The sequence below is a fragment of the Phyllobates terribilis genome, unplaced genomic scaffold (assembly GCF_046119375.1).
Source record: "Phyllobates terribilis strain yellow unplaced genomic scaffold, ASM4611937v1 Scaffold_10__3_contigs__length_209671492, whole genome shotgun sequence".
In the NCBI taxonomy this organism is placed as follows: domain Eukaryota; kingdom Metazoa; phylum Chordata; class Amphibia; order Anura; family Dendrobatidae; genus Phyllobates; species Phyllobates terribilis.
In genome coordinates, this window is record NW_027362770.1 from 134,041,869 (window position 1) to 134,055,280 (window position 13,412).

Sequence of the window (13,412 nt, forward strand, 5' to 3'; positions counted from 1 at the left end):
GTTCATCATTGCAGAGTAGAATGCGAACCACCCAGACTTTTAAGATATATGGGCGGTCTGGAAGTAGTTATGGGATGATTGGGGCCAAAAATCAGGCAGCCTTGAGATCTATTTATCTAGCTTTCTATCTATGCTTCTACCTTACATCTATTTTTCTGTAGCATATCCATGATTTAATCTGTCTCATGTTAGCTATCTGATCTCTATATATCTACAGTATTATGAATTTTTCCAAAAAGGCTTACTAACTAATCATCTGCAACATGTACAATCTGTAAAATTAAAATTTGCATGATTTGGTTTCTATTTTGCCTCTTTCTCTATGGAACTGCCTGAGAAAACAAAGGAAAAGACACAGAGGACAGCGCTCCGGCGAAAAGGCACAGAGGACAGCGCTCAGGCGAAAAAAGACACAGAGGACAGCGCTCCAGCGAAAAAAGACACAGAGGACAGCGCTCAGGCGAAAAAAGACACAGAGGACAGCGCTCAGGCAAAAAAAAGACACAGAGGACAGCGCTCCGGCAAAAAAAAGACACACAGGACAGCGCTCAGGCAAAAAAAAGACACACAGGACAGCGCTCCGGCAAAAAAAAGACACACAGGACAGCGCTCCGGCAAAAAAAAGACACACAGGACAGCGCTCCGGCAAAAAAAAGACACACAGGACAGCGCTCCGGCAAAAAAAAGACACAGAGGACAGCGCTCCGGCGAAAAAAAGACACAGAGGACAGCGCTCCGGCGAAAAAAAGACACAGAGGACAGCGCCCCGGCGAAAAAAAGACACAGAGGACAGCGCCCCGGCGAAAAAAAGACACAGAGGACAGCGCCCCGGCGAAAAAAAGACACAGAGGACAGCGCCCCGGCGAAAAAAAGACACAGAGGACAGCGCCCCGGCGAAAAAAAGACACAGAGGACAGCGCTCCGGCGAAAAAAAGACACAGAGGACAGCGCTCCGGCGAAAAAAAGACACAGAGGACAGCGCTCCGGCGAAAAAAAGACACAGAGGACAGCGCTCCGGCGAAAAAAAGACACAGAGGACAGCGCTCCGGCGAAAAAAAGACACAGGACAGCGCCCTGGCGAAAAAAGACACTCGTACGATTTATTCGCTTACACGAAAGAGCCCTTATGGAGAAAGGCAGAGGAATGACTTCATTAAAAGTTCTGCATCTTTTTCAAGCTCTTTGTTTCCTGCTCATTCAACTTTGATGTGGTCTGTAGACATAAATCAGCTGGGTGGAGCTCAGAAATGACAAAACAGTTACAAACTCCCCCATCAACCATCAGACTGAGCTCACTAACAGATTCTCAGATAACTCATTCTGCAGCACCAGAAATACAGTGCATCACAGAGGATATAGAAGGGAAACTATGCAGCATTTTTAAAGGAACACAGCTGCAAAACAAATTCTTTAACACGATTGCTGTTTTTTCAAAGATATGGTGGTCTGTGGAAAATGTACAATAGGTATATAGGCACATTGCACAAAAACTGACAAGTAGTTTGGTAGCATGCGATTTATGAACACCCACTGTGTATTTAAAGACGCTGCTAAACTGTGGGGTTTTGTGTGTTTTTTTTTCCGTATTAGCATCTGTGGGGAGCCTGCTGCATGCAAAATCCCATTGTTTATGTAATAAAAACATTAAAAAGACAACTTTAAGTCAGCACCAAAAACACAAAAACAACATCTAAACTACACAGCAAAAACACAATAATCAAAACAGACTGGTATTTTACTGCTGAAAAAAAGCAGCTAAAAAAAACAACCATTGTTAAGTGGGAATATGGCCATAAACGGCATAATGTCAGCACCATCAGGAGTTTTTCAGTGTAAAATGTAGATGTTGGGGGTTGAATGGTACGTTAGTTTGTCGGTACGTTAGGGTTTCTCGCTTTTGGTTCTCCTCTCTGACCTCTATTGCTTCTATAAATTAATCCAGCAAGCAGTCCCCACTGACACCGGCATTACCATCTTACCTGCATAAGACTAAACCTGAATGCAGGGCGTGATGGATTTATATAGCATGCACCTGATTAATGCCAGGTGCTGCAGAGCTGCAGCCATACAACATAAACCTATTGTTTATTTTGTATGACTTGGTTATTTTCTTGATTTCACGTTCCTTTTTTACTTTAAAACGAGATAATATCGGCTATTTATAATGTTCATGTTTTATAACTTGGGTTTAGAATCCAAGTGTGTATGCCTTTAAGACTATGTGATTCTGGGTAATAGAATATTTAAAGAGGATCTGTCACCAAATAAAAAGTCTTCAGTTTTTGCTCATATTTATTCCCGCTGCTCCTCTGAGCATTCCAGTTTTTTGTTTTTTTTTAATCCGCTATACAGTTACAGAGATATTGGCCTTTTTATTTAGTGCAAATTTGTATGTTTTTTTTTCTCCTATGGGGGCGTGGCTCACAGGATGATACGCCCCTGAGGATCCTGTGTGCCACACCCCCTTGTAAAGAACATAGAAATTAGCACTACAAAAAAGGCTTATATCTCTGGAACCGTAAGGCGGATTTAAAAAAAAATAAAAATGGAATACTCACAGGAGCAGTGAGAATTAAAGTAAGAGCAAAAAATGACAACTTTTGACCTGGAGACTGGTCCACTTTAAGGGGCACAATTTAATAAACTTTATCAGCATGAACAAGAGACAATAAAAAAGCAACAAAAAATTCAGCAAAACCTGTTTTTTTGAAGATGCTTCTTTACTGCCAAGAGAGCAAGTTTTGCCTGCGGGAAAAAAAACAGCAAAAACGCAACGTGTGAACATAGCCTTACAGCATATTGATGACTCCTATACTATTAGATCAGGCCGGCTGCCCGGCACTATATAAGTCCACCCCACAAGACAGACACCCCAATTTACCAGGCCAACACTGAAGAACCTGGCTGCATCCAGCATAAAAATGAAAAAATGTGCAATAAGAGGATGAAAAAGAGGTATAAAATCAAGGAGGTATTGGTCAATATTTTAGCAAAAATATGTAAACTCGCAGTCCACGTCAAGCGCTCTCATTGTCTTACAAGTTCCGACACTAAAATCAAAAACATCTCACCAAAAAGGAAAAATTGCAGCCTTACTTACCAACACCAGGTCACGATGCCAATGCACTGGTGTGCAGTTGGTTGCAGGAGATCTCTACGTTTAGCATTACAGACATCTTTTTAGAGGCTGTCTCTAGGACCCAGCGGCTACCTCCCTCTGGCTGATTGACACCTTGGCCTGAGTGTATAAATACCTACTGTGTTTCGGAGGGAGGTGCTGGCGATATTCATTACTACTGGTGAAGGCTTTAGCAAGAGCAGTACTTTGTCCTCTCTGGAGCTTGAGGACGTGTGCGCATTTGTCTAGAGTCGTCTAAAGCTAAGCAATTTCCCCCTGTTTGTTCACCCTTGTTGTCTATAGTGTTTAGTGGAGATCGACTAGTGCTCATCTTCTCCCTTCCCTAGTCTTAGCCATATGCCAGGGAAATACTGGGCGAGGCACGCATGCAGCGATTGGTGAACAAGCAATATAGGGAGGTTAGTGGAGACAGGGTGACACTAGATCAGCCTAGGAGGTCTCCACTTCCACCTTTCCCTAGAGTCTGGGCTCCCTTTCCCTCTTCCCTTTGTGTTGCACTAAGTCTTTCCCACACCTTGCGTGACAGCTGCATCCTGTAGTGCATTGGTATTGTGACCCGGAACCCGGTGTTGGTAAGTAAGGCGGCTATTTTTCTAGGACTTTTTTTTTTAATTTAGAGTAAAACCAAAATACTAAAAAAGGAACCATACAAAGGCGGCGCTTTAGAATAAATCCCATTAAATGGCATAATAAATTGGCACATTGTTAATGGGTTAAACGGCATAAAGTTGGCATCTCCAGGAATTCTTGAGTGTGATATAAAAACATGGGTACAAAATACTCGAGTACAAATGGAAACTTGTATATTGCTTGCGAAAAGTCAAGATGTAAGAAAGTAATCCATGTTCTTACACTCTGAATAGTGAATAGTCTCAGTCATGAAAGCCACTTGAGTTGGAGACACACGCGTTTCACGCCCCCTGACCTGAGAAAGGCCAGAGACACTTGTGATTTGAAAGGTAGGAGGTTTGCTACATTTTCTTCTAAATATAGGGTGTTATGTATTCTTGTTGCTCGCACCAATCATAGCTCGGATTTCCTTTTATTTAACCTGTACCAAAAATGTAACGTGGACGGGTTCTACAGGCAACAAGACGGCACCTTCTTAGAGATGGTTTTGTCTTAATCCCTCATGATGATGATCAACTATACATAAAGAAAAGATATGGGAAATCTTTCTGGGATTCCCAGCAGTGAAGCAACCCATAATCAAATTTAAGGATGACCCATCACTGGCCATAAATATGTACCGTAATTTTGTTATCAGGTGTAATTGCCTCTGTTCTCCTGAATCCGGCGATGTTTTTCTTTTGTTCCTGGGCCTCTCCATTCCTGAGATATGGCCCTTTGTTTCTTGTATATAAATTTAGACTTCTTATCCAAGTGGGCGGGATAATCAGCTCTTTCCTGCTGGTGTCTGCTTGAGAACTACACCCCGTTGGCTAACCAGACTAGATTTCTGTGCTGGGAAGAAAGGGCCATATCTCAGGAACGGAGAGGTGCAGGAACAAAAGAAAAACATCGCCGGATTCCAGAGAACAGCGGCATTTACACCAGGTAATAATATTACATATTGATAACGAGTGATGGATCCTCTTTAAGTAGAAGCGGAATAAAAAAAAAAACTAATAAAAAGCAAAAACGACAAGGAAAAGTTTTTATCCTCTCGTTTCTTGAGGGTGGGCGAAGGACAACTGGAATTTAATGGAAAAACAAGCATTAATTGTGCATAAATAAATACCACCATCATAATACACAAGTGATGAGTTAATGGATTTCATAGGGAATTACCAGGTTCGGTAGATTAGTAACTTTCTATATATGCTCATTCATTAGTAGTGTAGGAGCCTAATATCTACAACTCTGACATCTCATTTCTCATCCATCTTAGGTTCTCCTGTCGACTAATTAGACAGAACATGAGATATTTCACACTGACTTTATATTTACTGAGTAGTTGATGAAGAAGGACCATTGGTCGAGGTTAGCTGCAATGGTCCTCAATGGAATGGGACTATGTGTAGGAAAAAATCTCATGTCTATAATGTAAAAACGTAAGAGGGGTTTAATAAAACCCCCACAGAATAGGCCATAAATGTGTGATTGGATCCAACTTTGAGCTGCAGTCTCAGGCACGTTCAGACACATTACTGTACCTCGAACCTGAGGACACCAGTGAGTCTCCATGTTCTACTGACCAGTGGAGGTCATAGCGATAAAAAACTCACATGCCACACATTGAAATCTCCATTTTTCCCTTCTTCTGAGATAAGGTGCCCAACTCAAACCTTGGAAACCTGCAGAAGAACATGATTCTCCCTGCATCCACTAAACCCAGACACATTTTTTATATCTCCAGGGGCATATCTGGCCTTAGCTATGTGAGACCTAGGTGGTCACGGCAGCTTCCCCCTCCTTGTATGCTTTTGCTCTCTACTGTAACAAGCAGAGACAAGGGAAGGGGCGCCTGCACTGCCAGGTAGTAAGGGTTAAATAGTCAGTGGCGCCATCCCTGAATTATCAGTGCAGACTCCATGGGTATAAGCAGAAGGACCTGTAGTGACTTCATGGTCACTTGACCACAGTCTACAGGTTCTTCTGCCGATTTTTCTATAAGACATGTGGGTTGGGTCATTTCATGGCAGGAAGCCTAAATAAGTTTTCCTAGCATATAAAAGGCAGCCTACTGCCCTTGCATTTGTCCTGAGGAAACTGAGCAAAGAACAATGGGGTGGGGGCATTAAGGAGTGCACCATTCAGCCAAAGGATGGCCTTGTCCATGGCCCAATAGCTGTCACGCAAGGTGTGGGAAAGACTAAGTGCAACACAAAGGGAAGAGGGGGAGGAACCCAAACATTAGGGAAAGTGGGAGTGGAGACCCCTAGGCAGATCTAATAACACCCTAACTACCCTATTGTCCCTATATTGGTTGTGCACCAATCGCCGAGCAGGAACCTAAGCCCTGAATGTCCCGAGCTTGGCCCTAGATAGAGAGGGGGAGGGGTGAGCACTACAAACTAAAGACAACAAGGTACACAAACAAAGGGGCTAAACTTAGCTTGAACAGACACCAGAGGAGAAACACCAACTGCCCTCCAAGGGCACCAGAGAAGAAGCTAGCTGACTGCTAGTGCTCCAAGCTTGCACAAAGGTATATAGAAGTATCACCGGCGATTGCCTGGAGCAAACTGAGTGCTTTTAATTTCAATGCAAGGGTGTGTCAATCAGCACCAGGAGGGAGGTCGCCGCTTGGTCTAAAAGGAAGAAGGATTAAGAAGGTGTCTGCAATGCCAAGAGCAGTGACCTTCTACAGCCAGATCCAGACTGACTGTCTGGTACACCTGATACACTTGTGACAATAGCAACGCATTTTGTATAACGCTAACCATTTCCTGATAATTCTTATGGTGATCTTCGACTTGTGTGTCGGTTTTTTCTCATGAGAACCCATCCCATGAAGCTCCTATGACTGTTTCCAGACATACCATGACAGCACCATGTAAGAAGTCAATTGCCAAGTCAAGTCTTTACAAGGTTCACGTGTTTGGCCATCTATTTTATATTGCCACTTACGAATATATCTTGTCTTTCAACAACCCAGGTTCCCTCATATTTCTCATATCCATGACTATATATGGATCATCTATGTGATGTCATCGTCTTGCATCCATGAAGTCTGAACACAAGCCTGAGGTCAAGAATGGTGAAACAGACCCAAAGCCAAACATGACGGACTCCTCGACGGTGATGATAGATGGACAAGCTGCACTTATGGCCATGTTGGTTACATAGGGCCTTGGGTTTTGTGAATATTTCGGCAAGTTTAATTAATGGGGTGATCAAGTGTCAGAGGAGAAAAAGTAAATACCCACAGAAAAGTTCTATGGCGTATGCCCAGTTGGATGAAGGGAAAATTTTAACCTTTATTTCAGGGGGGCATAACTACGGAACGGAGGGGCACAGAAGAAAAAGAAAAACTGTTCCAAAATCAGTGGAGTAATGGCAATCGGAGGGCATTGTTTAAATGATGCATCTGATATACCCTTTATAAGATAAACAAATGTGTTCTGACGTAATTGGATAAAAGATACTAAAATATTATACTCCCTTGTCCCAGGCCTGACCTTGACCTGTCCTCCTACTACAGCACTCTGCCTGGTCCTCTGCTAGCTTGGGATAGGTCTTTAGTCCTGAGATTTTGGACCTGTGTTGCACCATACGTGAACACCGGAGGTCTAGTCAGTGGAAGAAGATCAGTACCGAAGACTGAAGAAAGATCGGAAGCTAGGAGAGGAGCGAGCGGACTGACCGCCAACCAACTGTACTTGTACCCAAATTTTTAATGAGACTTCAGAACGAAATTGATTCCCTCATCTCAATAAAACAAGGGTTGTCAGGGGTGAAGCTATAGGGGGTGCAAAAATAGCAGTCGCATATGGGTCTTAGTGCTTGAGGGTCACGTAACATGATTTTTACTCTCTTTTGGGGTGTGGGTTGGGGTTCGGCACCCGGGCCAATGAGCCTTTAGCTATGCCTGTTACATAGGGTGCGGCACGATCAGGACCCGTCCTTTAGTAATAAAAGACTTCAAAAGTCAATTTCAAAAGCAACATATATGTATATATTCATGTAAAGATATAAGTACATCTACATAGCTAATGTGATAAGTGGGTCTGGAGCATCACTCCCCTACAATATGGCAGTATTACTAATTTTAGTATTTGGCAAAGCATACCTCGTATACCACACCCTGCCATGTACCCACAGCATGCTAAACTGGGAGACTATCATCACGCTGCAGATAAGCTTCACATGACCTGGAACTGCAACCATCTCTCATCATAATCACGTCATATGATTATTTCACTGGATCTCATTTATTTTTTCACATATTAAAAAGAGTAACGACAAACAAAAATTATACGACCTCCACAGATGTAGCAAAGCATGGAGAAGGCTGGACTGGCCCAAGGGAGTACTGGGGAATCCTCCGGTGGGCCACCACACTTTTATATGAGCAATACTTGTCACAATATACTTGATTCACTATGTATGAAATTAAAAAATATATATATTTTCCACCTTCTCCATTCTGACAGTTCGTGAAAATCGAATCACACATGGATATCATGCGAGTGCGGTCCGATATTTTCACGGACCCCCTGACATGCCTGTCCGATTTTGATCCAACACTCTGGGGGGCTGATATAGAAACGTATCTCTTTTCCTAGCACAGTGGCGCCTCCATTCAAGTGAAGGGGGCTGGCTGCATTTACTGCACATATGGGTGACTGGGAGCACCGTTGTGCAGGAAAAGGGGGGACCCCTTTAATAATAAAAAAAATCTAGGGAACACAATGTGGTATGAAAACTGTGGAAACAATAATCGTTATGAAAAATAAAGTAAGTTTTTAAATCACCGCTTTTTTTTTAATTTCAGATGTAGGGTGGTGCCACTAATCTAAGTCCCCTGACCAGACACGACTTCAGCTCTTTCCGATGCCGCTCAGGTTCTGACTCTCATAGACTTACACTGAGAGCTTGTGACCATTACCTCTGACTTCTGGACAGTCAGACGTTGCGGTCACAAGATGGCGGCTCCGGGAACAGATGAAGATGGCGGCTGGTAAGTATAAGACTAACGGCAGAGAACTCTGGCGCTGCAAAAAAAAAAAAAAAAAAGCTGGAGTGCTGCTTCAAGGCTATGTTCACACGCAGCGTTTTTTTGCTTTCTAGGCAGTAAAAATGCTGCGTTCAAAATGCAGTTTTTGTTCTTTTTTTTTTTTAGCAGTGTTTTTTGGTGCAGATTAGGTGTGATTTTTCTAAGTGCACGTGTCATAAAGATTGTTTTATTCACCAAAAACGCAGCAAAACCTGTTTGCTGCATTTTTTTTTTGTAGCATTTCTGGGTAAAAAAAAAATGCAGCAAAAACTCTGAAAGAATTACTAAAAAGCTGCAGCTTTTCAATTCGGTCAGGAAAAAAAAAAAAACGAGATTGTGCATGAGATTTCGGAAATCTGGTACTGTAAAACACAGCTTCTTATTTGCATAAATAAAGGCTGCAAAAAAAAAAGCACAAATGCTGCATGTGAACATAGCCTAAGGGTAGTCACATTTTTCTTTACCCCCTTTCATATCACATTCTATTATCTACTGGCGGATAACAGCAGACAATAGCATGTTCCTGAGCCCCCATATGTGCAGTAATTGCAGCCATTATTTTTTGGCTCCATGCCCCGTCCCGGTCCCTGTATCAGTACTGTATGCAGCAGGGACACACCCAGTCTACTGTACCACGGTGGATGAGGTGTCACCGTGCCTAATCTTGGTGTACAGCTCCGCCAATCGCTCCGCACATCCCTGGTAATTCAATATTTTTTGCAAAAAACAGAATTTTTCACCAAAGTAATTAACCAGATGTAGCAGAGCTGAGTTTGTCATTTATTTTAAGAACGGTCTATATAACGCCTACATACGATGACAAACTCGGCTCTGCTACATGTGCCATCTGCTATATATATAAATGCAGAACATGTGTTAAAAGTTTCTGCGCCCCCCTATAATACAGCGGATTCAGTGCAGAAAAAAAATAGTTTCCTATGTTAAAGCCACAGAGGAATGGAGAATACGTGCAGCGAGCGCATGGGGGTCTAGAAGAGGTTGTATGAATGCCCTTAAAGCCCTTAAAGCCTGGGCAGTGTGCCAACTGCTCTGCCCATTGTGTAAATGCAAGAAGAAAGAAGGAGAATAGGACTTACTTGTGAGAGGTGGGCTGCTGAGCTTCTCTGGGGGGAGAGATGTGGCAGAGATCCTGGCAGAGACTTGTGCAGCCCTGAAGGATAAGAAGAGACAAGAAGGGTCTGCCTCTGCCCTCCTCCACTGGAGCAGCTGCTGCCACCGCCGTCACTGTGATGTCAGCACCAGGCTGCAGCCCTGGCTCATAGCTGAGCTCTACTTCTGGGGGAGGGCCGGATCCTACCCCTTTATATGAAGCCATATGAGCTCTGCTTCTGGGAAAAGTGACCTGATGTGTCCACATTGTCCATTGTTTCAGACTCTTCTTGCATCTGTCGATTAAAAAGGAACGCTGCAGACAGGCTTCTCAAATGTCGCTCTTTTGGTGGGACAGTCCATAATATGGAACAAATTAGAGGAATAGTTATGGGGGGGTTTGCAGAGGTAGTTGTCACATCCGTGCCCTGGTGGCCCCCACCTCTTACCCTTGCCGTGCCCTGGTGGCCCCCACCTCTTACCCTTGCCATGCCCTGGTGGTCCCCACCTCTTACCCTTGCCGTGCCCTGGTGGTCCCCACCTCTTACCCTTGCCGTGCCCTGGTAGCCCCCACCTCTTACCCTTGCCGTGCCCTGGTGGTCCCCACCTCTTACCCTTGCCGTGCCCTGGTGGTCCCCACCTCTTACCCTTGCCGTGCCCTGGTGGCCCCCACCTCTTACCCTTGCCATGCCCTGGTGGTCCCCACCTCTTACCCTTGCCGTGCCCTGGTGGTCCCCACCTCTTACCCTTGCCGTGCCCTGGTGGTCCCCACCTCTTACCCTTGCCGTGCCCTGGTAGCCCCCACCTCTTACCCTTGCCATGCCCTGGTGGTCCCCACCTCTTACCCTTGCCGTGCCCTGGTGGTCCCCACCTCTTACCCTTGCCGTGCCCTGGTGGCCCCCACCTCTTACCCTTGCCGTGCCCTGGTGGTCCCCACCTCTTACCCTTGCCGTGCCCTGGTGGCCCCCACCTCTTACTCTTGCCGTGCCCTGGTGGTCCCCACCTCTTACCCTTGCCGTGCCCTGGTGGTCCCCACCTCTTACCCTTGCCGTGCCCTGGTGGTCCCCACCTCTTACCATTGCCGTGCCCTGGTGGTTCATACCCTTGCCGTGCCCTGGTGGCCCCCACCTCTGACCCTTGCTGTGCCCCGGTGGTCCCCACCTCTGACTGACCCTTGGCGTGCCCTGGTGGTCCCCACCTCTGACCCTTGCCATGCCCTGGTAGCCCCCACCTCTGATGCTTGCCATGCCCTGGTTACCCCCTCCTCTGACCCTTGCTGTGCCCTGGTGGCCCCCCACTTCTGACTCTTGCCGTGCCCTGGTGGCTCCCCTCCTCTGACCCTTGCCGTGCCCTGGTGGCCCCCACCTCTGAACCTTGCCGTGCCCCCACCACTGACTCTTGCTGTGGCCTGATGGTCTTGAAGGATGGAGTAAGGTTTTTCGGGGACCGTTCTCCTCTAGAAGACAGTTTGCGATGAACCTTATCCTTGTGCACTCTTTTTGGCGCGACACACAGCACTTTTTTGCACTTGGGTGCACAGAGCGGCACCAGCTAGGCATCAGGGATTGTGGTTTCCCTTCCTGCCAACTTGCAAACAGAAGAGCCTGGTCCTGATAGAGACGTGAGTGTTGCGGTACAGAAACGCTGCAGAGTATTGCTAATGAAAAGATAGAAGGGGCTGTTGAGGAGCCATCAGTGGGCCAAATGCTTTTTCCAGTTTCCTAAACAAAAAGTGCTTTACTCACACTCCCCAGGTCCAGCACTGACGTCACGTCAAGAGCGCTGCAGCTAATCCTCAGCTCAGCATCTCTGAGCAGCTCATGCCATCAACTCAGACAGAGCTGCTAAACTCACAGATTAACTGCAGCACTATTTATGTGATATCAACGCTGCAGACAATAACAGACACTGGAAGCAGTGACAGAAACACAACACTGGACCCGGGGAGGGTGATTAAAGAATATTTCAACAAGCTGTAACCAACAGATAGGGATTTTTTTTAAATTACCTTACGATCAACAGGACCTCCAGAAGTGCTGTGCCCTACAATAGAGAGTACCTGGTGCCACTGTGCAAGTACCTGTTAGCCAGGGCATATTAAAGGGGTTGTCTAGCCTTAAGATACAAGTCTACAGTCATTCTATGTGACAGCAGAGTTGGGAATCTTCACACTGTGAGCTGTGAGGATACTCTGGTGTCGGGAGTAGCGGGCACGTGATCACAAGTAAGCGATTTATATACAGGCAGTCACATGCCGACTAGACTTGTGTGGCCTCGTTCTATGCAAGTGTATTGAGGGACGCCGGACACGTCTAGTCGGAATGTGGCTGAAAGTATGCAAAACCTGGAGAATCCTCACAGTACGAAGTGTACGCATTGTAAGTATTCACAAGTCTACAGTCACATAGCGTGACTGCTGACTTGTAAGGCCTAACAACCACTATAAGTGCAGCCAACCTGAAAACTCACTGAAAGATTGGCACGAGCTGCCAACCACTCCGGACCAGGGAAGAACTGCTCGAAAAGAGAAGAGGTTTATGCTTAGAAACATTCATGGACTGTGCGTCTAACTGCAACCATCAAGCGTACGGTGCCACTATGAGAGTTTGCAACCGTTAATGTGATGCCCAGCTGCGCTTGGTATCACAGATCCTAGAAGAGTGCATTGATGGATTCCTCCCCAAGAGGCCCCCATAACCATTCACACATCTCCACCTTCCACCTCAGACCAGCAGAGGGAGCCCGTTAGGGATAGATAAATAGGGAAGGTGGAGCCAGGCAGCCTGGCTCCACCTTCCCTATTTATCTATATAGTTAGTCTATTCTGGTTTAGCAGTGAGTCCAGTACAGTCTGAGAAGAGTTACCTCACAGGACAAAAGTCTGTTCCAGTTCCTGCAATTGCTATCCTGCAGTGGAGCTTATCCAGACCAAGACTCGGTGTAGCTCAGGGAAGTGAGCTTTAGGTGTGCCGGCGCCATAAGATCGGTGAAGTGCGGAAAGCTGCCATCAGTGTGTATAGCCTAGTGAGGGCCCGAGTAGGCCGAAGGCGAGTGGAGAGTTGGTACATAGGGGGCAGAGGAGCTTAACTAGCTCACCGCGAAGAATTTACCGGACACCGGGTCCGAAGTTTACTGGGATCTCTATGACCCAGTAAGGCATAACCGGAATCCCTGGAGAACTACAAGTCCCAGGATCGCTAAAGTGCTGATACGTAACAGAGTCAGGAAACACATAGGCCCCGCAAGCTGAGGAGCGTGTATTCCAAGAAAAGGCCCTACCACAAGGTCAGCAAGCGCAGGACAGAGACAAAGTTAGGCCTAGCTCCAGGCAGGTCAGAAACTTACTACGCAGAGGCAAGTAACAGGAGGCCCTACACCCGCTCATTGGGGAGGATCCTGATATGCACCCTTCACCCTACAGTGCTCTGGGACGTGCCTGAATTTCCATCAGTAAAAGGTACTGAAGTGACTATCGTGTCTGTCCCTGTTCTTGCTCTGACC

At 45.9% G+C, this 13,412-nt stretch overlaps 1 protein-coding gene across 2 annotated transcripts in view; it reads right to left on the reverse strand.

The window, feature by feature from the left end:
* ANXA6 (annexin A6) overlaps nucleotides 1-10,079 on the reverse strand; it is an 88,760-nt gene extending 78,681 nt beyond the window's left edge. For both annotated transcript variants that reach the window (XM_073649816.1, XM_073649815.1), the window contains exon 1: nucleotides 9,899-10,079. The gene's annotated coding sequence lies outside the window, so the exon portion shown is untranslated. The remainder of the gene's footprint in view (nucleotides 1-9,898) is intronic.
* Between the last annotated feature and the right edge of the window lie 3,333 nt (nucleotides 10,080-13,412).